Here is a 26,692-nt window from a genome sequence, read left to right as displayed (position 1 = left end):
TGACTTTTTTCCCCTTCCATAATCAGTCCAGCAATGGCCTGTGGCCTCAGCCCAAAACAAATGCCGAATCAGGCAATGGTACATTGGCATCACCTGTCCTCAAGTTACTTAACGACTTCTGCTACTGCAAAGTACAAAAGGCCCTGCAATATCAAGAGTTCCCGCACTGGGTACATTTTTCCAGCTGAGTTCTGCAAGAAGGAGTAGTAGTGGTGAAAGTCTTTGGACCTCTGCCTGACCTCCATCCCCAACATGTCGCTGATCTGCTTTGGAAGATTACATCCCTTGACAGCTCTTTAAATGGCTCGGCTCACATCTCAATGGGACTTGATAAGCTCACAGAATAGAGATGGCCTCCCTAGTCCTCACATCCATTGTCCCAGCCTCCATTAGGAAGCTATTCAATATACAGTAGCAATCTTGAAGAAGTTGCATGTTTATTCTGCAGGCAATCTCTGCCGCCTCCATTAGTGGACTGAGCCCTCTCCCAGGCTTGTACAAATAGCTCTCCTGGAAGCAGTCACGCTTTATGAACTGTTCGCAGGGTAAGCACATCACCAGTTATCAGCAGCTGAACCTTCTTTTACCCTGAAGAGCTAGAAAAGGAAGGAAAGACAAGTAGCTCTGAAGAAATGCTTCTGTAAATTTAGTGTCGGAATGGCTACACAGAATCATCTGACGCTTCTCATTTTGTTAATGCCATTAGTCAATAGATCCAGTGTACAAGGTCCAGAGAGGGGATGGGAGCAGTGTCTGGAGGACCTCGCCTATTTGTGAGGGAGGAAGAAAGTAGACCTAGGTCAGAGGCTTGGGTCCTAATCCTGACTCTGCCTTGAGTTGCCTTCAGTGATAGTTTCTAGCAGTCCCTCCTTGCCTGGGAATGTGCTAGAAGAGCGTGTGGGTAGCTAGCCTGTCAACTGCCATTGCCAGGATCCAATGCAACAGTGATAACAACAGTGTATGAAGAATGAGAAAATTATTAGTAGTTAAATCTGTTTGGCACTTTACATTTTTTAAGGATGACTTCTATCCTACAGCTTAGTCGAGACTTTCACTATCTTTCTAAGCAATTAGAGGCAGATAATATTAACTCCATTTGAGCCTGATAGGAACCCGCACTGCAGAGGTTAAGACAGTCACGTGAGATAACTTAGGAACGGATCTGGGGACGTTGGTCAAGTCTCTTACTTGCTAGTGCAGCACACTTTTCGTACACTGTTCTGCATAGACCACAGTTATTTTCATCTGAATAACCATTATTTCCAGAACTATTTATTGCGCATTTGTTAGATGGCAGGCTTTGGGCTAAGTGTGTCGCAAACTGAATCATTAGCCCAACCCTAAGCAGAAGAAATACAGATATGAAAACTGAAGCTCAAATAGGTCAAAAAACTCGCCGAAGTTCTTTTCTGATCCACAACAAACTGTTATGTAATCTTGAGCAACTGACAACCTCTCTGACTCTTGGTTTAATGGAGTTAATGCTGTCTATCCCCGGTCTCCCCAAGGCTAGCTAGCACGGGGACCATCGTGCTAATGCATAGGAGAGTGTTTTAAACGACGTGAGGTGAAAATCCTTTTCTCACAGCTAGGAAATGACAGAGCTGGGAGTCTAATCCCGGCCTGCGCATTTCCAGACTGAGGGTGTAGGCGTGATGCTATAGAGAGCATGCTAATTATGTACAAAAAAAGCCGTTACCTAGACCCCTCATCGCTGACCACCTACACAGAAGAAATAGGATTCCATGGCAAACACTTCAATCTTTGTTGATTGGAAAAAAAAGGTCAGCATGTCTTTTGAACCCTTAAATCCTAAAGGGCTGTTTTCCTTATGCCAGACATACGGGCAGCAGGAAGTTAATGTTGGGTGGGGAGAAAGGGGCAGCGGCTACTAAGATTCACCTCTTTCTTGCAAGTCTTTGCTTTTCACCCGTAAGCAAATAAATCTCACCAAGGAAACAAGATCTTTTCTCTCCTGTCATTCTGAATTCAAGTGTAGCCACTTCAATTGATGGCAGTAGATACTTTTGGAAAAGGAAAGGTGGAGGGAGCGAAAAGGCCCTATGCAGGTGCCTAAGAAAACAAAGAAGGGAAAAGTGATTAGGGGCATGTTGGGGAGGGTCTTTTGTGACTTCCTGCTTTGTGGTTTTGGCTGAGTCTGTCGTAGACATTGTACAGACACATTGGCTGGCAATCTCAGAGTGATTGAAAGGGCTGATGAAATAAATTTAAATTGCTTTTCAAAAGTGTTTAATTTCTACAAAAATTCCTAAAGCAATCCCCCTAGCTGCCTGAAATCATTACCTCGAGATCCTTCTAGCTGAAACAGTAGAAAAGGGAATGAAGTGATAATTAAAAATAATTATAATGGTGATGATGATACTGGTAATAGCTGTATTTTATATGCACGGCCTCTGGTTGAACACTTTACCCACCGTATTTTATTAAATCCTCGCAACAACCCTGTGGGGCTGGCACTATTGCTGACCCCATTTTGTAGATAATAAAACTGAAGCTAAGAGTTTCAGGAACTTACCGACAAGCCTGAAACTGGCGACGGATGGATGAGCTGGGATTCAGACCTAGGCTGTGGTCTGATTGTGGAGTTCAAATTCTTAACCCCTGTGCTTCCACAGAGTGTGTGACTTAAGCTCTTAGGTAGCTAAGTAGTAATTACTGGGGAAAATTGATGAGAAAAAGACAATTGAAAAATATAAAGTGAAAAATAAATGATGCCTCTTGGTAAGAGAAAGCCTGTCTGGGTGAGTTTCACTGCCTTAGCCAAGACATTTGAATTTATTTTCATTTTTCTTCTTGTTTTACATTTTTGGGAAGAGGCGGGATGATGAGAGAAGGGAGTTGGAGGCAACACAAGGTGGTGAGGGAGGTCAGTCTGTGAAGGATTTTTAAGCTAAGTTTTTTTAGTAACTGACTTGAGGTCAAGTAGCCAGGAGCAACTGGAGTGCTGTTGAATCGCTGTGATCTCAGCCTCAACTGTGAACCAGGGCGTCCAGACAAAGGACAAGTTTAGCAATAGGAAAATATATTGAGTTAAACTTTTTATTTAAAGTTTATCTAAACTATCATAGAGATCATAAGATTCTAGTCAAACGGCACCTCTGAAATGATCTAATTCAGTGTTCTCACATCTCACTGGGATTTATTTTGCACTCCAGGGGATATTTGGGAATGTCTGGAAGTATTTGTGTGTGTGTGTGAGGAAGATTCACCCTGAGCTAACATCTGTGCCAATCCTCCTCTGCTTTTTATGTGGGTCACTGCCACAGCATGGCTTGATGAGCAGAGTAGGTCTGCGCCCCGGATCTGAACCCGTGCACTTGGACCGCCCAAGTGGAACACACAGACTTTTAACCACTTGGCCATGGGGCTGGCCTCTGGAAGTATTTTTGATTATCACAAACTGGGGAAGGGGAGGGTCATGCTAGTGGCCTGTAGTGGGTAGAGGCCAGGAAAACTTCTCATCATCCTACAAGCCCCAGGGCAGCTCCCACAACAAAGAATCATTCAGCCCTAAATGTCAATAATGCCAAGGTTGTGAAACCTATTCTGGTTCAACTCTCTAGAAGCTTAAGGTTTAAGTTCAATGTTTTATTTAAAAGTTATTTTTTATCAGTAGAGTGTAAAGAAAATAAAGCTCAAGAGAGGTTTAACTTATTATTTGTACCATCAGCTCCGACCTAATCATGCAAATTAATACCTTCTGTTTGATCCCAAATTGGCTATTAGTGGTGCCTCTGCAAATCCAAGGGCGACCATGACCTAGTGCCTCCGAGGGAGCTGCAGCACTCCCTGGCCCGAGGGTCAGAGCCTAAGGATTGCTGTTGCCCTAAGCTGACTCTACTTCCAAACACTGTTGTTTCTCCAGGCCCAGGGCACCATTCTCTCCCTTTCCCAGAGAGCAGACAAGCGTGCTTCTTCCTGGTGAGAACCACGGCTTTCCACCTGGGTTCCTGGAGCCTAAGGTTCCCAGACGACGTGTCATGGGCTACTGCCAGGCCCCCAGCTCTCTTGGATCAGTACAGTCCCTCTTTTATTTGTATAAATACAGTGAATTGGGGGCCTGTTTGTTTCTAACCACTCTGAACAGATTTTCACCAAATTTAGAGAATATCGTTTAGGATATTCTGATTTATAATTTACTCTTTGGGGCAGATGTGATATCTCTTCGAAAGACCCTAGGAAGCACCTCAAAGACAGACGAGCTAAGACTGAAGTACAATGACAGGCCTATGTAAATGTCACTGGGAGATAGTTTTCACGTGCATTAAGTCCCTGTGGATAGGAAAAGCACACAGCGGTTTCAATAGGACCCTGGATCATAAGCTGAAAAGGCATAGCTCTGTATTGCTGGCTCTCGTTTGCAATCGGCTGCTTCTTAGTGGGCACCTCTGCAGTGAACCATGGTGAACGGCAGAGCAGAAGGGTAGGAACGGTCTTGGGCCCTGAGGACAGCCTGTCTGACTCCCACACTGAACTCTGTGACCTTGAGCAAATTACTGAACATCTCTGTGTCTCAGTTTCCTCTTAGGGCTGTTGTCAGGCTTGGATGAGTTAGGGCTGTTAGGTCAGGTCTTACAATAAATAGTGCCTGGCATACAGCAAGCTCTCAGCAAGGATTAGCTGCTGCTGTCCTTATTGCCATCATCATCATTATTATGCCTTAGCTGCACATAATGGACACCAGCTGATTCTATTTTATATGCTGGCATTCTACGTAAGGTTTTGTTTTTTCATAAAAGGGTTTTCTGCTAAAAATAAATATGAAAAACCACTGGGAAGCTTCATTTTCACATCAAGAGCTTTTAAGACTCAGTGACACCCAATATTAAAGCCAGATTCCTCTTATTTTGAAGCACGAATCAAAACTGTCACATGATGGAGGGGGAAAAAAAAGCTCAATGATGCAATCTTAGGCCAAATGATGCAGCACTGGACAAGGGCCTTCCTGCCTCTTCTTTGCCCTTCACATTTAATGAAGTCAATACAATCTTTCAGGCACTTACTTCCATTCCCATCGTCCATCATTGGAGTTTGTTAAAGGCATCAGCCAGGGCAAGTGGGTCCACATCCTGGGTCCCACCTAGATCCAGGTAGCTTGATTGGTGGAGGGTCTTAGAGGAGAATCAGAAACATTTATTGAAGACTGCAGTTCAGATCCTGGACAGCATGGGTTCAAATCCTGGGCTTTGCCACTTACAAGCTATGTGACCTTGGCAAGTTATTGAACATCTCAACCGTGGCCCAGTGAGCATATATAACTCACCCAACGTCACACAGAAAATGGCAAAGCTAGGACTGGAACCTAAGGCTCTTGAGCAAAGATTGCAAAGCGGCTGCCCACGGGTGGGGTCGGATTGCAGCTGGGCTAAAGTTTAGACTGCACGATGTTTCAAAAAAGTTTGATTTAGCTGCCACAATTTAAAGGAATTGGGAGATTTCACCTAAAACTCTGGAGTTCTGGCTTCTGTTTCCTTGTCAATGAAATAGGAGTCATTATAATATCTACCTCACAGAGTTGGCATGAGGACTAATTGTGAAGGCTCTTAGTACAGTGCCTCATCTGTAAAATAGGCACAATGAGCTGTTGTCATCAGCAGCGTGAAAGCCAGAATTCGAAGCTTTCTGTCTGTCTCCACTCTGTGGCTGTCTTTCTTACCCACTCAATTTTCTCTCCCTCACTTCTCTGCATTTGGAATCCATGCTTTCAGCCGCTGTGCTAAAACAGCCGCTGAACCTCACTCAGGGGAGCCCTGGAAGGAGTTAAGCAGGAGAGAGGAATTACTCAGCCTTAGGCCAGGGCAGGCACTTTCTAGTAGCTTTAAATTGATCCACTTATATAATCCTCAGAACAACTGCATGAGGTCACTCAGGTTTTCCGCTGTGTAAGTCTTCTTTCTAAACTAATCTGTAAGCACCTCCAGCGTGGGCCTGGCACCCCAGACCTTTGAACATTCACCACCATACTCTGTGGGGTGATCAAGACCGTCTCATGCTCCATTAGGAAATTGGGCCCAGAGATGGGAGGTGAGTCACCCAACGTCACACAGCAAGTGGCAAGCCTGGGACTTGAACCTAAGGCTCCTTCACCAGTAGCGGCACATTGGCTGCTCATGACTGTTCCTAGTTTGCTGATGAGCTTAGTTTGGCCTGAATCATATAAAACAAAAAAAATTGCCAAAGTTGTAAAAAGAATCGTGAGATTTCACATATAAATCTAGATTCTTGGTTCATGGTTAGGTCTGGCCTCCCTGGGCCTCAGTCCCACAGGGAACAATGGCTGAAGCTGAGGAGCCTTTGTCCTTATTCAGGGTATGCACTCCAGTCTACTCCTGTCCCAAAGACTCCAGGCAAAGGGACAAGCACCATTTTCCTATTCTGCAGCCTATTATCTTACCTGCCTGGCCCCTGCAGGCATTTGCATTTGCAACCCTGAGTTCCTGACTAGTCCTTTTCCAGCCTTCTGCAGTACTGGACTAAATTAACCAGACAGCAGCCCTCTGAACAACCCGTAATGGGTTGAATTGTGTCCCCCGCAAAGATGTGCTGAAGTCCTAAACCCCAGGACCTGTGAAGGTGACCTTATTTGAAAATAGGGTCTTGGCAGATGTAATCAAGTTAAGATGTGGTCATGCTGAATCAGAATGGACCCCAATCCAGTGCGACGTGTCCTTGTAAGAAGAAGAGACAGATGCAGACTCAGAGGGGAGACGGCCATATGAAGCCGGAGGCAGGCATTCGAGCTAAGCTACCACAAGCTAAGGAACATCCGGGGCTACTCAAAGCTGGAAGAGGCAAGGAAGGAGCCTGCCCTAGAGGCTTTGGAGGGAGCAGGGCTCTGCAGACACCTTGATTTTAGACTTCTGACCTCCAGAACTGCACAAGAATAAATTTCTGTTGTTTTAAGGCCCCTGGGTAGTGGGACTTTGCTATGACAGCCCTGTCACACATCCCTTTTACGTGCTGTTCTCATAGCTTGCTTTTGTCTTTGTCCTCCCTTCTTTTCTTTGCCTTCTCTCTTCTTGTCCAACCTCTGATACATCTCTATCACCCTTCTCCCTGTCTGCCTCAGGTCCACGGTGGACTCAGCCTGACTGATGTCTCCCAGGATGAAAAGGTCACTGGGCCCAGTTCAGGGTTTGGCCAGTAGGGAGGCAAAGGGGAGTAACTATCTGCAGGTGTTGTTGACATGGCTTACAGCCAGGGGGCACAGTTGCCATGCTGCCAGAAACAGCTGCAGGAACCTGAACTGCAGGGTGCGGATCACTGCAGTCCCACCTTTGGAAGCTACGAGAACAAGCTTGCCCAGGACTTTGTGTGAATTGGCTCAGACACCTCCTCTCCCTCTCCAGCATCTCAAAATCGACTCTGGTAGCTTCTTAGCATTCAGCACAGCCCTCGCTCGTGAAGCTTAGACAGGTCGTTCCCTCCCTACAAAGCAGGGCGCTGACAGCTTTTTTTCCTTTCTCTTCCTCATTGCTTAATCTGTCTACTTCCTGATACTGATAGATTTTTAAATGAGCCTAGGACAATTGATAGCATTTCCCAATTAAAACCAAATACCCTACATCCACCCTTTACACAGCCACTGGGTACGAAGGAGCGCCGGGGACCACAGGCCCAGCTAGACATCTCTCTCTCTCTCTGCTGCCTCCTACCCTCTCTGCCTGCAGAGATGCTGCCCCCATCTCATGGGACCTGGCTCCTGCAGAGGGGCTCTGAAATGCGGGAGTGACTTTGAGATGCCAGTTAGAATGATGCTGGCTGAGATTTCTGAGCAGTCATAGGGCTAGAACCAGAGACAGGATTTTTCCTAATCCTTTTTGATGTCGACTTGTTTCATAACTACTGAATTCAGATGCTTCCCTCAGGATGGGAAGAAATCCTTACACAGCCGTAGTTACTGATAGAAAATTTGAGAGAGGGTGGGCTAAGGATCTGGGGAAGCATTATCCTCTTATTTTATTATTATTATTATAAATTATTAGAAATGAAAGAATGTAACTACTGCTTATTGAGTGCCCACAAGGCCCTGTGGTTGGCCCCTTACCTAAATTATCTCTAATCCCTATAAGAACATTTGAGAAGGATAATCTCTGTTTTACAGATGAGGAAATAGACACTCACAGAAGTTCTATGACTTATCCAAAGCAGCACACCTGGTAAATGTCAGTGCTGAATCTAGGTGGTCGGAATCCAAACCCATGCTCTTTCTGTTACTCTAGGGGTAACTTCTTGCTACTTGCTGGAGGGAGCATAAATTAAGTACCCATATTTGGGGACTGTGCTCAAGGCTACGTTAGAGGGTTGACAAATGGGAAAGCTGCAAAGGAGAGTTTATTTATTCATTGTCTTATCCGCTGGGAGAAGAAATGCCTGGGCGTGGTAGCTCTATTACACATATGGAATTTTATCTTCTCAGACCTCAGGACCCTCCTACAGTAAGATTCAAGATTACCCTGTGGGAATGCCCCCCAGAGAGGTCTAGACATGCACAGCAGCAGGACAGAGTCGGGAGAATTCCTCTTCCTATAATCCCAGCACCCTTCTCCATGCTGTGATAGTGAGCCCCAACTCCTGTTTCAGTTTCCACACCTCTTCCTAAGCCCTGTCTTATTTATTCCTCACCACCACCTGGGTGGGTGGGGCTCACTATTATCCCTCCATCACAGAGAAGGACACTCTCTGAGAATTAAGAGACTTGCTCAAGATTAACACGTCAGCTATTGTGGCGCTGGGTCTCAAATGCAAACCTTCTGACTTCATGCACATTCCTGGCAGTTAAAATGGTGGAAGCCAAGATCTTGCATGGTTGTAAGTATGGGTGAGTTCAGCCTTCAGAGCAAGCTTGTGGGCCACTAAAAGAAGAAGATCAGTAGGGTATTGGCCTTGCTGGAAGACAGAATAGAGCATAAGTGAGTGCATGTGAGGGTCACAGGTGGAATCCTCTAGCCTGCCAGCTGGCCGACCAGAGACAACTCATGTAGGCCACATCCTCTTCTCACTCTATCATGTCCCACCTTTGGCATTCTCACTATAGATTTCTCCAAACCTGACTGAGGTTGTTGAGCTCCACAAGAGCTAAGTTCCTGGATATCAGTGCAAATAGCAACAGGGGAAGTAAATTTCCTTCTTCCTCCAAGGCCAAGAGTGACTCTAATCTTTCACGTGCAGTAACGAAGGATGCAGAAGGAAGGCAGCTTGTCATTAAAGATGCGGACTAAGAAGATGCTCTGAATCATTCTGCTGTGGTTGCTCTTATGCACCGGATGGTGGGATCTACACAAAATCTCATTCTAGAGTCCCTCTCATCATATCCTAAGCTAAACATGTCATTTTCTCACAGTGTTCCATGAGGCCTGTTTCCAACTCTGAGCATACCCACACACAAAAGCTTGACAAGTGCCATTCTAAAGGCTTAACGTGGCTCAACCAACATAGCCTCATTGTAATCAACCAAAATGACCCCAAAGCCACTCCTCCATCACTGACCTTCTTTTAGTGAATGACCCTGCCATTCACTCTGTTGCCCAGCAACTTGGGCTTCAGTTTTCACTTGTTTCTCTCTTATCTCCAATAAGTTCTGTTGATTCTACTTCATAGAACTTCTAGAATCCATCCACATCTCTCCACTGCCACTAGTCTTGTCAGATCCATCACCTGCACTCTTGACTTTAGAATATTTCCCTTATTCCCTCCACCATGACTGTTTGGCTCCAGAGCCATCCTCCAGTCGCTCCAAACCTGCTTAAAACACTTTAATGGCTCCTCATTGCCTTTCAGGTAAATTCCAAACCCTTAAATATGACATATTATAAGATATGTCACAACGTAGTCCCTGCTAACTTCTCCAGCCGAGCTCGTCCTTCTTCCTAAGCCCTCACACACTCCACTCCAGCAACAGTGAACTTCTCGTGTCCTCCAAGTCCCAGAGTTCTCTCTCCTCAAGGCCTTTGCACATTTCACTCCTCCAACCAGGAGTTTTTCACCTGGTCTCCCCTTCTCATTTTTGAGATGCTAGCATAGACATTTCCTGTGGGAAATCTCCCTCCCCGCCAGCAGCAACCACCTGACACCTGCTCCCATTGCCCCCTGTACTTATGCCCTGGAAGAACTTGCGCCTTATATTGTAATTGTGTGTTTAGTTGTCTTTCTTTTCCAGACAGAGCACTCTGAGAGGTTGCAGACTGCTCATTATTAAGCACAGCACCCAGCATGTGGTGGGCACTCAATAAATACCTATTGCTTTCTTTTCCTTGCCTCTCAGTTTCATTAGTACTGACCACATCAGTCAGTTTCTCTCAAACATGTCCCCAGCGTCCCCAGGCTCTTCACTCCCGCTTTATCTCCCCCTCACGTCTCCTCTCCTTTCCACTCAGAAAAAGTTGTTTTAGGCTCATACCCTGAAATGTCACTTCAAAATATTTGACAAAAAGCAGAGAGAAGCTTAGTGTTGTTTTCCTTTTTTCCTCCAGTCTTCCATCATGACATGATGAACTGAGCACCAAGTGGATCTGAGTTGCCATGGTAACTGATAACAGTCTAGTCCTTTCACTTTCTTTGTAGGGGAAAAATATATCTCTTTTTCTATAACTAGCAGGAGATGAGGATTTATCTTACTGTCTGCTAGATGCCTAATAGCCCAAAGGACTTGTTCTCAATTACCTAGTGCTTTCATTCCATTCTGGAAACTCGTTGCTGCTGGTCATAGTGGTCCATCAGAACTGACACCATCACTGGTGCCATCCCCTTGGTTGTTACTCTGGAGTCTCACAAAGCCTTGCAAGGAGGAATTCTGAGATGTTTGACTGAAGGGTTCTGGAGAAAGAAATGTGTGTGTATATGTATGTGCATACATGCAAATGTGTCTGTTTGTCACGGGGTACAGGCACAAGAGAAAATATATTTCCCATTTTCATCCTGGCTGAGCTAGGTCATTACATGTAATAACTCAGGGACTCTCTGAACACAAAATCTTTACATAAAGAGCGGAAGAAGAGTCTATGAGGCCCAGGATCAGTGTGCATCCTCTAACTGGCTATACGTGTAGGAGGTAAGGAACGGCTGCTCACAGACATTCTTGACTTTAAGTAGGGCAGCCACATTTCCAATCTTAAGTAAAAAAGAAAAAGATCTTTATATAAAAAGGTATTTGTACATGCAAGAGAATAAAGACAAACTAAAGCCAATTCAAACTTCAGGGGGCAGGTTTCCTCCTTTTTTTTGTTCTAGGAAAAGGAAAAAAAATGATCTCTTCCATTTGAAGAGCTTTAGATTTCCCTGGTTATTTCTCATTTGGGTTGCCAGTGCTATGAGGTGGGCTTGGTGGATTACCCTGAAGTCCAGAGAGGCTAAGTGACCTACCAATGGTCACAGAGCAAGCTCATGACAGGCTCAGGGAGAATCCAGGTCTGCAAATTTGAAATCCAATGACTATCCTTCTCATCATACATGGACTCTCTCAAGAGAGAGCTAGGCCTTCTGACAGTAGGCATCTCCTTTGCATTCTACCTCCACTGACCATAACATGAATATTCATGGCAAAAGTCTCTGGGGCTAGACATTTAAGTGCAAGCAAGCTGGTTAGTCTTCTAGAAGATTCTCTGTATGGAGTCTATACCTATATGAGATATAGTTGAGTTAGCTATTGCTACTGCTGCTATAATCCCATTTACTCTTCCCAGCAACCCAATGTGGTCAGTACTAATGTAACTCTCATTTTAAAAATGAAGAAAGAGGCTCAGAAAGGTTAAGTTCCTTGTTCAAGGTCAAGGAGTTAATATTTGTGGAATAAAATATGAAGAGGAGAGAAAAGGAAAGAGGAAAGGGAAGAAAAGAAAGCTCTATGGGTAAATATTTTACCTACTTTCTGGGCCCTTTGCTAGGCGCTTACATATTGTATTTGCTTTAATCTCGTAGCATACCTCTGAGGAGTGTTTATTCTGTGTATGAGGAAGCTGAGGTTCAAAGAGGTTGGACTGCATTCTGGAGCTCATGCAGTAAGTAAGTAGCAAAGCAGGAATATCAGTCTAGTTCAACTTGGTCTGGCAAAATCTGTGCTCTTAACATTTATAAGATGCTATCTCCATATCTTCCATTAGTTACATCAATTGTGAAAGGCTACAGGGGAAAATACACTGTGAAACAACATTTGGACTGAAAGAGGGCTAGGAGATGCTCTTAGCTCCCTATACATGGATGTGGGAAGTAAGAACAAAGGAATTTTCAAACAGGGTCTAACAAATGTTCTAGCATGTTCAGTGTAACAGACCAGAGCTGCATTGGTGAAAGGGCATGGCTATCCTCCACTAATTAGCTGTATGATATTGGGCAAATTATCCACCCTCTGGGTTTCTGTTTTCCCATATGTGAATTCTGGTGGTCAGACTAGTCAGTATTGGCAGAAAGACTTCAAATCACACGCCAATACTGATTAATTAATTGGTAGTGGCTGCCTGGAATGCTGGGTTGTGAAGGACTCTGAGGCTGCACCTATGCCACGATCATTTAGTGATCTCTTCCTTGGGAATTGGAGACGGGAATGAGGGCACACATGTCATAGATTTGCCATCACATGGCTGATGTGTGATAAACATTTATAGTTTTATCATCTTTGTTTATTTACTCATTCTCTTGTAAAGTGGTTTCTATTTTTGATTGGCAAATAAATTCTCATACTCTGTATGGATCTTTATTGTCAAGCTACGAGGAAGAATCCCCAACCCCCCACCCCAGATCAATTAGTGAAGAATTTGCTGAGCTAACGCATCTTCCTCTTTGCCAGTGCCATGATGATTTCACGGACTTCAATCATTCCGAAGTTTTGCTGGTATCTTTCCAGATTAAAGAATCTTGGCATTTTTAATCTATCTCCATTTTCTTAATCATTATAATGATTAGAAAATGATGGTAGGATAGGAAGAAAGATGTTTTGATTTATTGAAAAATTTAGGATTTTTCACTTTGGAAAGTAGGCAGCTTAACGGCAACGTGATTGCAATGGATAAAAGCACAGCCAGTGAAGTCAAAGGGAATGTGGGATTTTCATGAAAAACAAATACAGTGAAGAAGCAGCTTCTTTGGAAAACTGAGTGAAGAAAGTTACTTTAGGGCAGGAGATTTCAAAGTGCAATCGTATGAACATTTGGGATTTCTTGGAAGTACTTCAGAGATAGCTGCTGGGGACAGAAGTGTGTGTGGAGTTTGGTTGGGTAACTACTGGCTTCATTTCCCAAACTACACCCCTTGGCTCTTCTTATTTTCTGCTTTATGAATTACATTTCCATGCAAGATTTAGTGTGAGTAAACAGAATAAGTTTGAAAACCATGCGATTAGACACATAAAAGGAAGTACTGTTTCGCATAACAGCCAAATATACTATTGAACCTATTATACTAAGGAGCGCTCCAAAGGGCTGTTAAGACAAAATCATTGATTCAAAAAGTTTGGACCATTTTCTGAAGGATAAACCCAAAGACAGCTGCTGGAGGAAGCTTTGCTCTATCTAACATTACAGTGAGGAAACGTCATGCCCTCTTCTAGGATATATACATTGGGTAGAGCTCAATATGATAAGTCTAAATTTCCAGCCTTGAAATTGCTCTTGTGTAGATGGCACCCTGCTTGTTCTGAACACCCTTTCTAGAAGCACCCTTGTTATTTACATAGAAAATAGCATGCTTGCTCCTGAGCTGGTAGGAGGATTGAAGAAGTAGCAAGTACTCAGAATTAATTAACTTTGATTTACAAAGCAGCATCACTGACATACATGGTAATTAAAATCTCACATTAGTTATTATTCTATTTGCTTTGCTGAGCAACATACACGCGCACACATGCACAAAGAGAAAAAAGTGTCATTCTTACTGTGATCTGAAGAACGTTTGGGTTTTCTTGAAAGTGCTTCAGGGATGGCTGTAGGGGACAGAATTTGTTTTGAAAATCAGAAGAGAGAGAGGGTTGTAAAGGAACAATGCCAACCGCTTATGCAACACCTATTAGGCGGCACACATAAAAAATAATAGCTGCATTAATAATGCTGAAGACAGCTAACACTTTTTAAGTCCTAATCTTCTGCCAGGTACTGTTGTAAATGTTTTACATGTATTAACTAATTTAACCTACATACCAGCTTTATGAGGTAGGTGTTTTTATTATCCCCATTCTTACAGATGAGGAAACTGGAGCACAGAATGTTACAAAGTAAGTGGTGAGGTCAGGGTTGAAATGTAGACTGTCTGGCTTCAGACCCATTATCTGAATGACTATACTATGGCTTATTGTATAGAGTTCTTTAAGGAAAATATCTTATTAAACGCTTAACAGTTATTCCACTTTATAGAAGAGAAAACTGCGGTTCATGAAAGTTCAGAAACTTGCCCAAGGTCATACAGCTAGGAAATTACATAAACAGGCTTTGAGTCTAGATTTGAGTCCAAAGTTTGTGGTAATTTCTAGTATAGCAGGCAGCCTCTCATGTATAGTATAAATTATGGCCACTTTCTATTTAACATATACAGACATAGAGAAAACTGATGGTAAGATGACAAAAATCTGTCAAAAAGCATCATCATCATCTTCCCAAACACCATCCATGTGAATTCCTAACTCTCAAACACAGAGAGTTGCTGAGAAATAAACATCTTGATGAACTGTGGTCTTTATGTGGCTCAAGATTTTCTTGTTTCTTGGTCAGGAAAGAGACAATGAAAAGTCAAAACAAATAAGAATTCAAAGACGTAATCAGCAGTACAAAAAGAGATGTGAAATGAAACTCAAGGATGATGTATCACAAGGTTCTGTGGAAGTGAAAAATGTGCTCAGACACTGTGTTTTAGCAGACTGGCACTCGTATAACCTCCAAGCTACACCTTTGACTCTAAAATGATTGGTACAACTCAATCCATACTTCATGACAAAGAATACCCGAGATGAGGCCACCGATGTCACCAATGTGCAATTTCTAAGCAATTGTTGCCTTTTCAGTTCTTTGTGGATACATTTGCTGACCACTGAATGACTGCATCAGCAGAACCTTCCTAGAGATGACAGAAGTCAGGAGACCTCACTGGGGTGAGGAAGCAGGAGTCTTGTGGCCACTGTAGTTAGTGCTAGAGGGATAGAAACAGATGTTACCCATTGAGTGGCATCTCTTCAAATGGGAAAGAGAGCTAAAGGATGCAGACCTCTTCTCTTTGCCTCAGACCCTTCTTATTTTATTTCACTTCATTTTTCTATGGTTTTATTGAGGTATATTTGATGTAGAATACACTACATATATTTCAAGTGTACAATTTGATGAATTTGATGTAAGTATACATTCGTGAAATCATCATCATAATCAAGATAATGAATACATCCATCACCCTGGAAGTTTCCTTTTACTCCTTTATGAATCCCCATCCCTCACCACCCCTGTCATCCAGGCAACCACTGATTTGCTTTCTGACATATAGATTATCTGCATTTTCTGGAATTTTATATAAATGGAATCATACCATATGTATGCTTTTTTGTTTTTTGTTGGGAGGTGTGTCTGGCTTCTTTTACTCAGCATAAATATTTTGAGATTCTTCTTGGGTGCAGTAGTAATTTGTTGTATGGATATACCACAATTTATTTGTTTATTTACCTGTTGACGGATATTTGGGTGATTCCCAGTTTTTGGCTAATATAAATAAAGCTGCTCTGAATATTTGTCTATAAGTCTTTGTGTGGATATGTGTTCCTCTTTTTTCTTGGCTTAATACTTAGGAGGGGAATGGTAGATCAAGTAGTGGGTATATGTTTAATTTTTAAAAGAAACTGCCAGACTATTTTACAAAGCGATTTTACCATTTTGCATTCCCACCAGTAGTGCATGAGTGTTCCAGTTGCTCCAGATTCTTGACAATGCTTGGTATGGTTAGTCTTTGAAATTTTTAACCATTGTAATAGATTATAGTGGTATCTCATTGTTGTTTTAATTTGCATTTCCTTAATGCTTAAAGATGCTGAGCATCTTTTCATGTGTTTTTTGCCATCTGTAAATTTTCTTTTGGTGAAATGTCTTTTCAAATCTTTTCTCTATTTTTTCAATGGATTGTTTGTCTTATTACTAATTTATAAGAATTCTTCACATATTTTAGATCTAAATCTTGTGTTGGATATATGTCATGCAAATATTTTCTCCCACTCTAGAATTTGCTTTATTTTTATAACAGCATCTTTTGAAGTGCAAAGGTTTTAACTTTATGAAATCTGAATTATTTCTTTTTTGTTTTACAGTTCATGCTTTTGTTTCATATTTAAGAAATCTTTGCCAAGCCCAAGGTCGCTAAGATTTTCTCTTACATTTTTTCCTAGAAGTTCTGTAATTTTAGATCTCACATTTAGTTTTATGATCAATTTGGAGTTAATTCTTGTTTATGGTGTGAAGTAAGGTCCAAGGTTCATTTTTTTGCATATGACTATCCAACTGTTCTAGCACCATTTTTTGAAAAGATTATCCTTTTCCCATTGAATTTCCTCATACCTTTGTCAAAGCCAATTGACTATATGTATGTGGGTTCATTCTTATGCTATTCTGTTCTATTGATCTATTTGCACAGACTTATATTTGACATGAAAGTAGTCATGCTTTCCTTGAGGGTCTTGATTATCAGATTCTTTTCACTGACTTTAAGAGTAGACATGACCAAATCAGATGTCAACAGAGGGGATAATTCGTCCCCGGGTAGGGAATATATTGGGCCAGCATTTACTGGAGTATAACCTTTGTGAGAATAGAGACATTGTTTAATTCACCCTTATTCCTAATGAGTGGATTGAAAAATTAGACATGATATAACTAGAAGATAGTTGAAATAGGAACTAGGTAACCTCAGATCTAGTGTGGCTTTGTCATTCCCTGGTATTTTATCTTGGGTAGTTCACTTAGTCTTCTAAGCCTCCGTTTTTAGAAAATGGGAGTATTAAAACAGGTAAGACTGGGGCTGGCCCCGTGGCCGAGTGGTTAAGTTCACGCGCTCCGCTGCAGGCGGCCCAGTGTTTCGTTGGTTCGAATCCTGGGCGCGGACATAGCACTGCTCATCAAACCACGCTGAGGCAGCGTCCCATATGCCACAACTAGAAGGACCCACAACAAAGAATATACAACTATGTACTGGGGGGCTTTGGGGAGAAAAAGGAAAAAATAAAATCTTTAAAAAAAAAAAAACCAGGTAAGACTGGAGAGTCAGTGTGCTAAGGGTGTGAGCATATATAAGGCGGAAGGGATAGACATGACATTTTTGCTTTCTCCAGACATGTAAATGCTAACATAGAAAGGAGTTCACTTTACTTTATGCGTCAACAGAACAGGTTTTCTCAATCTCAGCATGACTGACATTTTAGGCTGGATAATTCTTTCCTGTAGGGGGCTGTCCTGTGCACTGTAGGATGTTTAGCAGCATCCCTGGCCTCTATATGGAGTGCCAGTAACACCCCCTTCCCAAGCGTGGCAACCAAAAATGTCTCCAGATATTGTCAAATGTCTATGGGGGCAAAATCACCCTGGTTGAGAACTACTGCTAAAGAGCGTGAAAATTGTATCCAGTGAAGTAGGCTATAGGGAGACAACATTTCCAGTAGTAGGGGGAACTTGATCATGGTCAGAATTACCAATGGTAGATTCAAGCTGCTTCAGGTAGGTGTGGGGGTGAAAGTGATCTTTCTATTATTGTCCAAGAATAGCAGGTGGCTATACATCGCAGTGGGTATTCAAACACTGACTAGATAGCTGATGTAGGTGAAAACTGACCCTTCTAAGCCTCAGTTTTCTCATCTGTAACATGGGTATAATAATGCCAACGCCACAGCGTTCTGTGAAGATTAAATGAGATGATGTACATAAAGCCCTCTGGACAGCACCTAGCACATTGTATATACTCAACATGTGGTGGATATTGTTATTATTGTAGAGGCAGAAATACCTGCCCTCCAGAAACACTTCCCTACACGCGGAAGCTTTTGCCCTGTCCATTCTCTTCCCAGTTCCTCTGCAAGGGAAGAGAAGATGCTTACCTGACTGAGCAAAGCATTGACACAGAGGTCACTAGTGACCAATGTGATTGTACCCTGAAAAGCTTCAGTCTCATTCGTTCTCACACTTCTGTCTTCCTATTTCTGTGTGGCAAGCAGATGGAGGCAGGCCTGGCCACTAGGGGGAGGCTGCTATTCATTTATGATTCAATGTCTCCAGATGGGTGAGATGACTTGAGCCGCTCTTGGGACCTGGTCACCTCTCTTTTCTTACTGGCATGTTTGAGAATACTGGGTCAAGATTTAGATGAGGAGGAGAGAGAAAGAAAGAGGTGCCAGGTAAGAATTAATAAGTGAGGCCCCGGAGAGACCTGTGAGGCAACCTACCCTTTTTTTTTTTATCAGAGCTTTGCAATATTTACAATTCTATCAATAATGTAGTACTTTCCATCCCTTTTATTGTTAGCCACTGTACACAATTTTCTTGGAAAACCATAAAGTGGAAGGATAATTAGAAGACCTGGATTTGGGTCCTTTAGAGTCCCAGACTCTATAACTACAGAATAACCATCAAATCAGCAACCTAATCCATAGTAATTTAAATTATGACCTTTAGAGTTCCTTTCACCAATAAAAAACTTTTACAGATTCAAGAATCTGTAAAAGAAGGTTGGACTTGCCTTTCATGGTCCTTTTAAGCTCTAATTATTTTCTCTGAGTTTTCCTTTTCATGTGACTGCATAGAATTCTAGGCACAGACACCATTAAATATCTTGCACCCTTCATAAAAAAGAAAGCCCTGCCTCATATCTTTCTGGTGGATCGATCTATATTATAATTTTTTTCAAAGCCTTTTCTGGAATGACAATTCATATTTTGCATAATACCTTAGTCTTTAAATTGTATCACGAAGGAGACGATTGTAAGCATGACAGCTTATTCTAAGGCTCTAACACCGATAATAAGAGAACAGCTTTGTCACCCACGAATGATGTGTCTGTAATTATCTTTCACTGACTGTGAAAAAGAAAATAAAACAGAGCCAGTTTTTTTTTTAGAGATCATTGCTTCTCCATGTGCTTTACTGAACTCAGGAAGACATGGGTGGAACATCTGAGGTCTTTCTAAATCTCGTCTTTCCAAACATCAGAGTGGATGTTTTGTAGACATCCATAGCAATAGGCTGCGTGAGAACAGTCCATATGTCTGTACCCAAAGGAACACCCGTCTTTCTGCTCTTTCTGGGCTTTCTCTTTTCATCGCCTTCATATAAACATTTCATTCATCTCCTTTCATCCTCATCAGAGGTGAATTATTTTCCTTTCAGAAGCATGTTCCTCCAAAGCAAAAATGCAAATGTTGTACCTGTTTCCTTAATTCTGATTCCTGTGTGAATACAGTAATTCATCCCTCATATTTGCTCTGTCTCTGCTCCAGGATTTGCTTGTTAGTGGGAATTCTGGAATCCTTGGGCATCCACTAACCTTACTGCCACAGCTATGTCTGCAGAGGCAGCACCGACGCCCTGCTCAGAGGGGGTCAGGCCCAGACTTCAGCATTTCACACATGTTCTCAGAGCTGCATCCTTAGATAGAAAAATGGACCAGCAGTTTTAGGATATGACTCCCAAATTCTAAACAGCAAGAGAGGGATCAATTTCCATTCTTATTCTAGGTAAATGGGGCAGCCTGAGCACCTAGTGCCCTCAGAACATAAGTCAGCACCTCCACTTACTGCTAACAGGCAGTTTACAAACACTTAGAACAGCAGTGTTGGTATTTCAGTGAAATGAGGTGTGATTGTGTTTTAAATTGTGTGCAGGTGACTTGAAATAATCAATAACCGAGCAGGCTAGAGTCCTTTTCCCAAGACCTTGCTTCCTGTATTTGCCCAAAGACTATACCCCTGGATACTATGATTGCCCCTAATATCCCAATCAGCAAGACAAGGATTTTCTGATTCCCAGGCTAGGGTTTCCATTTTTTTGGATTATATGATGCAATAAAATTTCCAAAGAAATTTGGGGAGCTGATGTAGGATTACCAAGTTTGTACTTCCCCAATTAAGTAAAAACCAGCTTCAAAACTACCTTCACTCTCAGCATGGTTTTATTCTGTTAAGAACATTAGGAAGGACACAATCTTAGAATAAATGATAGTCCCTGAAGTTAAATAAATTTAACTTTATGAAAGGCATATTCCGTTTTCTTATTTTGTTGAAGACTAACTTGACGTCCACAATGGTGCTATTTCAACACACAGACACGTTCACCCGGAACACGGTAAAAGAGAGCTGGTGTTGACACCTGACCCAACTGTCTCCAGGGTATTTTTTCCAGCTTAGTGGAGAAGTTCCAGGCCCCCAGGACTCCCTGTCTGAGTCAATTTTCTCACCTTTGCGTTTCCCCGGAGGCCCTGGGCAATCTGAGGCAGCACTGCTTTGAGCCACGTGAGAAAACCAGTTTTCTCAGACTGAATACTCCTAACGCACCAGGCACTGTGCTTAGTGATTACACATATTTAAATCCATAAAAAGAAATAATAGAGGTATTTTTATCCCTTTGTACAAATGAAGAAACTGTGCTTCAGAGAGATGAAGTAACTTGTCTGTGCTCACAGTGCCATTTAATGGTAATTCTGGGATTTGAACCCATATCTTTCCGACTCCCAAATCCTTGATTTGGATTTAAATAACTGTGGCCATGAAACGGATTATAGCTATTACTTCAGTAGAAGCAAAAATGGACACTTTGCTTCCAGTATGTGTGGCGGGGGACCTCATCCTCAGAAAACCCCAAAATGACAGTTTACTCTGATTGGTTCTGGTCCCCAAAGTATCGGAACCTTGGTTATTTCACATAAACCTTGAAACTCTAACAAAGCAATTTAATCCTAGATGTTTGCTATGCTGATGTCTGTGGAATTGTCCTGACCTTCAAGAAAGTGGCTGTTTTTCCACTGTGAACAGACACACGTACACTTGGTATCCTAAGTGATTTTGCGGTATATTCCTTTAAATACTTGTGCTTTGCAATTGGTGAACCTGACCTTGGAAGTCTGACTTCCTTACACCCCTTGCAAGTAAACTTTTCTTTTCCTGTCCTGGATGTTTCTGTCTCTCAGCATTTCTTTGTCCCTTAATAGTTTTCCAGGTTTTCTTGAATCAGTTCCCCTCTCTGTCTGATTTTAGTCTCCACCCCCAATGTCCTCCCGTGTACATGAGTCTCTTTCCTTTCTTCCAGTCAGGTCAACCTTTCGCTATGGGGTCTTGGTCATTATTGTCACCATCATCATCTCCTTCCTGCTCCCGTCATCATTATTATATATTAAGCATTTACTATATTTCAGGAACTTTTCTAAATCCTTTATACACATTGCCTCCTTTAATCCTGATTCTTTCTAGAATGTATACGGCATAGTCACAATTATTCTCATTTTTTAAACGAGATGACTAAGGTTTAGACAGATTATACAATTTACCTAAATTCATATGGCTGGAAAATGGCAAAGCCGAAAACGTAAGCCAGGTTTGTCCACAATCCATTCTGTTAATTGCTTTATACGTCCTTTCCTCTTCACCTGGAAGACTTTCCACAATTTCTCTGACTGCCCATCCTCAAGACCTAAAACAAGGTCTTTCTCACTTTCCTGGGCCACAGGAATTCCCTCTCCTCTGAACTCCTCCAACATTTAATCAGGATCATGACATTAACCATTATTCTGTTCTGTATCATTTGCTACTATGATACTGTCTCCTCAGCTAAAACGTAAGCATGCTGGGATTCCACAGGTGCTCAAGAGATCTTTAGGAAGCAACGTAAGCCAACTAAGAGCAGCTCTGTTTTTACAGCCAATGAATACACTGAGAGATGGAATTTTCCAGCAGATTACCCAGTGTGGGCCCACAGCTTTGAGAACACCCAGAAGGATGCATTCAGGAAGTTAAAGGGTCTCTGTGGTTTGTCAATACCACTTCAGCTGGCTCACTCATTCTTTCTTTCCATAATTGCTTATTGAGCGTGTATGCTCCATCGGACACTCTGAGAGGTGTTGGGGATACAGTGGGAAAAAACCAGATGCTACAGGTGAGGTTTCACAAAACAGGAACCACAGTCTTGAGTTAGCACTCCAGTCCTGGGAAAGAAAGGGGTCATCCCCAGTGTCATGGAAAAACAAGTGCTCGTGACTACTCTGACCATCTCTTGTCACGTTTGCCTCTGTCTCATTGCCAGATGCTCACCTCCTGCTGCACATTGAAAGATGGAGCCTCTTTAGATGAGGTTGGAGTGGTACACAGCACATTTGTTTAACAGAGGAGGGAAGATGATCATTTAAATCCTTGGCAAATTTCATTGTCTTTATAAATTCAACTGCTTTCCAGAGCCCCATCTCTCTTCCTTCCCCCTTGAAAGGTTTCCAAGACTGCTCTGTTGCCAAGCTTCTCTTCTGACTGTATTGCTTGTGGAGATTGACAGAAGAGGTGAAATGTGCGTTACATAAAGAACAGTGCTGAGTACCTGGAATTGAGATGGGGGGGCACATTTCACAGTTGTGGCACATTCTACAAGGCCCACACAATTGCTCTATTAAATTAAATGACTACAGTCTCCATCTGTACTAGTAATCTCCAGATAGACCGGCTCCTCTACAGCCAATAGCCTGCAGGTGTGCACATAAGTACTCACAGTCCATACCAGATGTCAGGCCTAATTAAAATATAGAACGAAAGTGCTCTTCCCTAGGTACTGAGCAGTCAGCACTGCAGTGGGCTTCTTGAGACAGGAAGTGGCAAAGGCAGAGAATTTAATTCTAGCTGTAGAAGCAAATGACTACAAGAAATCCACCTCCTGAGAACCACTTAGCAACAAGTAAAAAGTCAAAGAGAAACACTGGAGCCACCTCATGCTCTTGTTCAACATCATTTTCAGTTGGTTACCATAAGATAGTTAGTGTGGCTATTTTTTAGACAAAAGGGAGAGACTCAGAGTAAAGGATCCCTGCTTGATTTTCGGATCCTGGAGTCATACTGCCCTGATTATGAGCATGTTGTGCAGTTTACAATTTTGTCCTTGTGGGCAGCCATATCATGTAGATTCTGAGAGGTGTTCCAAAGGCTTAAGAGAAAAGAAAGCTGAAGAGCTGTCAATCACCTATATAACACACGAAGAGAAGTGATGGGAGCTACCTGCATTTTTAAAACCCATAGGAGCCCAAGTATGGGATAATCAGAAAGGTTTATAATCACTTAAGAATTTACCAACCTGCCCCCCACCCCCATGTATTCTCTCTCTCTCTCTCTCTCTCTCTCACACACACACACACACACAAATACACATGCGCGCTCTCTCTCTCTCTCTCTCTCCTTCTCTGGATACATATTTGCCAGTCACTCTTTCTCTTCATTTCTATCTTTCCTTCTCTACTCTCTTCCCCCTACCCACCTCCTCACCTGGCTCCTTCCATTGCCCCTGTTTTTAGTTGTAATGTGAAAAAATGTGGACCTTAGAATTAGGAAGATCTAAGTGTGAGTTCTGGCCCTCACCTATTTTCATTCTGTTTTAACTGAATATATATATTTTTCCATTCCCCAGGCTTAATTTAAACATCAGATGACTTCAATTCCAAGGCACTCTCTCAAAACACAAAATTAAGCTGTTAAAAATCTGGGTAGCTCTCAATTTACTTCCTCAGGGACCTCGAGGAGCAGTGTGTTTCACTGAGAAGGGGTCTTTGCATATCCTTACTGCAGCATTTCTCAATGTGCGGTATTTTTATCTCTACTGACACACATGGCAGTTTTTCTCAGTATACTTTTATTTTAACAATTGTGCATTTATTTTCACATGAGCTTAGAAAAAAATGAAATAAGTGAATCAAAACCATGCTCTCATGGATAAGAAAAAACTGATTTAAAAGAATATATAGTATGCAGGTATGAATAGATAGTACGCATTTGGGGCAAAAATCATGAAGATGGTACTTGAATGAATGCAGTTTTAGAAAGAAAGAGTATTACTATAGGGTGTGTATTGCATACTCAACACATACTGGGTGGACACCACACACTAGGTCCACACTTATGTTGTGGACCATTATTTATCCTTTATTATTATCCGTTTTCTATTCTTTTGGTCACCACTCTCTAGAGTTTCTGCAGCTCTGAGTGGTTAAGAAACTCACCCAAGGAGATAGAACTGAGCTTGAACCATGTATCTGGCCTCAATTCTGGAGCCAGACAACTTCAATTATACCACAATGCTCCCAGAAGTATGCACAGTGCCAGCACCTAGTAAGTTTTCAAGAAATGACAGCTGCTCATCATCGTTATCATTTATGTAAAACACTCCTATCAGTCCTGTGAGGTAAATGTTTTCTTCCTTTTACAGGTGATAAAATAGGTATAAAAAGGTTAAGTGACTCATAGCCAGTATTTGGGATTATTCCTCATGAGTCTAATAATACATTACCATTAGTATCTGTAACCCTCATTCCTGCTAAGTGCCGGCCAAGGGTCTTGAGTATTCCACATAAGGGGTATGATTATAAAAAAGTGAGAATAATCTTTAAAAATTATTAAATAAGCTGCACATAAAAAGGAAGTCATTCTCATTATTTTACTGTCCTATTTTGTTTTGATCCAAGCCAGAGTTGATAGAAAATGCATTTGTGGTAGGAAGAATTCTAAGATAGTACCCAAGATTCCTGGTCCCTGGTCTACACATGCCTTCTCTCATTCAATCAAATACTATTCTAGGTACTGCTAGGAAGGCGTTTGGCAGATGTAATTAAGGTCCCAAACCTCAAGATAGAGAGATTATCCTGGGTGAATCTGACTAATCAAGTGAGCCCCTCAAAGGGACTGGGCTCTTCCTGGCAAGAGATATGTGAAGTGTGAAGGGGATTTGATGGGAAAGAGATTTCCCACTGCTGGCTTTGAAGATGGATGGATAGAGGGGGCACATGGCAAGGAATGCTGGCGACCTCTAGGAGCTGAGAATACTCTCCACTCTGACAACTAGCAAGAAAATGGGGACTGAAGTCCTACAACTGCAAGGAACTGAATTTGGCCAACAATATGAAGAAGTTTGGGAGAGGCTATAGAAAGGAACGTAGCCCAAATACTACTTTGATTTCAACCTTGTAAGATTTCAACCTAGCCATGCTTTGCCTGGACATCTGACCTACAGAAGCTGTGACCTAATAAATGGGCATTGCTTTAAGCTGCTATGTTTCTGATAATCTGTTACATAGCAATAAAAAAGTAATACAGTATCTGAAGCCCTAAATGGTATCCATATTATATAAATGTAATATTCTTATTATACATATAAATGCACTTAACTGAATCAGTCCCTGTATTTTCCACTCTTAGATTTGAGTAAATTTTACTGCTTATAAAAACCAAATACACATTTTAATAGTAATTATAACAATATCTAACATTCTTTCAACAATTATAGTGTTTTCACTGTATTAAGTGCTTTTCATGCATTAAATCATTTAATCTTTACAATCTTAGGAAGTAGGCACATTATGAGTCCTTATTTTACAACTGAGGAAACTAGAGCATAGAGCAATGTTGAGTGCAACAAATATTCTGCTACTTAAAGAAGGCGTTATTAACAGTTACAGCATTTATGAAAAGCAAATTTTGCCTCCTTTAGTAAAGGCAAAAATCTTCCATCTTTCTTTTTTATGCCTTTATGCTCATCTCAGACCTGTAATCCCCACCTCCCAAGCTTACATTTCTTCTTACAATGATGAGAAATAAAAAGAATTGATAGATAAGGATAAAGATAAACAAGAGCATTATCCTTCTAGGACTGCCGAAGTCAGTTACTCAGCACATCTTGGCACATGGTCAGCTCTCAGGGAAAATATTTCTTCATCTTCTCCTCAGTTTACATCAGAGGCACTGCTGGCCCTGATGCTTTGTGTGTTAGATTTACTCTTCTGATTTGATCACTTCCTTCTGATCAGAATGTCTGCCATCCAGGAAGTAGTGTCTGTTAGGATGGGGCCGTGATGCCTGGGCTGTGACCTTGCATCCTAAAAAAAGCCAGCCTTCTCCGGGGCAAGTCTGTGATGTTCTCACACTCAGACAGATCCCCAAGTATCCCTGGATTGGTGGTTCTGACTGAAACCCACAGAGTTAGTCCTTAGTGAAAATACAGTTGCTGGCTCTAAACTGTTACCAACACATCGTAAACCAGGACCATTCTTGAGACAATCAACCATGAAAACTATCTTGTTCTTTTCTTAATTTGGTTGCATTGATTTGGTGAGAAGGTCATTAGACAAGAAATCAGAAAAACTGAGGGTGTGTTTGTTGTTATTATTATTTGCTAATAGTTCTGTTTCTGTGAGCTTCAGTTTTCTTAGCCTTTCTAGGGCTTAGATCAGTGGCTCCCCAGATCATTCTAAGGACTAATACTAATCTTAACTGCTTAAGAATCAGCCGTGGGGCTTTGAAAATACAGAAGCCTGGTCTCTACCCTCAGAGATTTTGAAACAAAATGATAGTCTTTGCTAATGGAAGCTCTGTACTTTTGTCCTAGACAGACTCTGTAGTTGCTTTTCAAAGGAGCGAGGAGGTCTACGAAGTCGAGAGCATGAAAGCAGGCTGCAGGGAATAGGCGAGTCTGGGGCCCAGCCACACGCATTTGCAGAAAGC

At 42.0% G+C, this 26,692-nt stretch overlaps 1 protein-coding gene across 15 annotated transcripts in view; it reads right to left on the bottom strand.

Annotated features, from left to right (window-relative positions):
* The window catches only part of ATP10B (ATPase phospholipid transporting 10B (putative)), a 286,400-nt gene that overhangs the window by 142,084 nt on the left and 117,624 nt on the right, over nucleotides 1–26,692 (bottom strand). For 5 of the 15 annotated variants that reach the window (XM_070232979.1, XM_070232978.1, XM_070232973.1 and 2 more), the window contains one exon: nucleotides 13,886–13,933. The exons of 7 other annotated variants lie outside the window; for them this stretch is intronic. The gene's annotated coding sequence lies outside the window, so the exon portion shown is untranslated. Of the gene's footprint in view, nucleotides 1–5,024; nucleotides 5,133–13,885; nucleotides 13,934–26,692 lie in introns of all 15 variants that reach the window. 3 more of the 15 variants (XM_070232975.1, XM_070232976.1, XM_023617286.2) reach the window with 1 other exon arrangement.

This window comes from Equus caballus, chromosome 14 (assembly GCF_041296265.1).
Source record: "Equus caballus isolate H_3958 breed thoroughbred chromosome 14, TB-T2T, whole genome shotgun sequence".
In the NCBI taxonomy this organism is placed as follows: Eukaryota; Metazoa; Chordata; class Mammalia; order Perissodactyla; family Equidae; genus Equus; species Equus caballus.
Note: the sequence above shows the minus strand (reverse complement) of the source record. Positions and strands in the feature narration are given on the sequence as shown.